A 1158-nucleotide genomic window follows, 5' to 3' on the forward strand; every position below is an offset into this window, starting at 1 on the left:
TTTTTTTTTTTTTTATGTTAATAAATGTATTTATATGTTTTTTAATATATATATATATTTATTTCTTTTTTTTTATGTTAACATTTATTTGTTTATGTATTTACAAACTATCAATAGACACAATAAAATTATATTTTCTATTTTTTTTTTTTTTTTTTTTTTTCATTTAAATATATATGATGTCTAAAAAAAAAAAAAAGTGTAACATAATAAATTTAAAAAGAGAGGAAATTTTTATTTCTTTCACATTTAATTTATATATTATATATATTTATATATATAATATATATTTCACAAATATTTATATTTTCTTTTTTTATTCATAATAATTTAAAATATTATGATGTGTAAAAAAAAAAAAAAAAAACATAAAAAAAATGCTCATAAAAAATTTTGGTTGTTCATAAAAGATTTTTTCGTTTTATATTTTGGCTGTAATTTTAGTACGTAAAGAAAAAAAAAAAAAAAAAAAAAATTATGAACAGTTCAGAAAAAAAAACTATCATATATATTTATATAATTTTAATATATGTATAATATTTATTTGTTTCACCTTTTGAATAACGAACATTTTTTATTCTATATGGTGCATGTTTATATTAGTATTTTGTAGAAACGTAAAAGGAGATATTATACCAACTTATAAAAAAAATATATGATTAAGTAAATGAAGGTAGACTATGGTTTTATATATATAATATACAATACTTGGGGGTTACCACAAATGTTCCACATGAATTATATATAAATAAATATATATATATATATATATATATATTTATTTATTTATATATTTATATTTTCCTTTTGAATTGTATATTTTAATTTTTGTAAACGAATTTATAAAGTGTAAATTTGGGTGTAAATGATTTATTGAATTATATTTATACATATAATATGTATATTAATTTTTTTTTTTTTTTTTTTTTTAATTTTTTAGTTTTATATATATAACATCATTTTATGTCTACATAATAAATTAAAATTATTTTTTTTGTTCCACATTATATAAAGAAAAAAAAATAAAATAATTAATTAAACATGAATTAATAAAATATATATATATATATATATATATATATATATATATATATATATATATATGTATATATTATATTTATAAATATTTTCTTTTTTAATAATCTTCTAAGTTATACG

The sequence above is a fragment of the Plasmodium gaboni genome, chromosome 13 (assembly GCF_001602025.1).
Source record: "Plasmodium gaboni strain SY75 chromosome 13, whole genome shotgun sequence".
Taxonomy (NCBI): Eukaryota; Apicomplexa; class Aconoidasida; order Haemosporida; family Plasmodiidae; genus Plasmodium; species Plasmodium gaboni.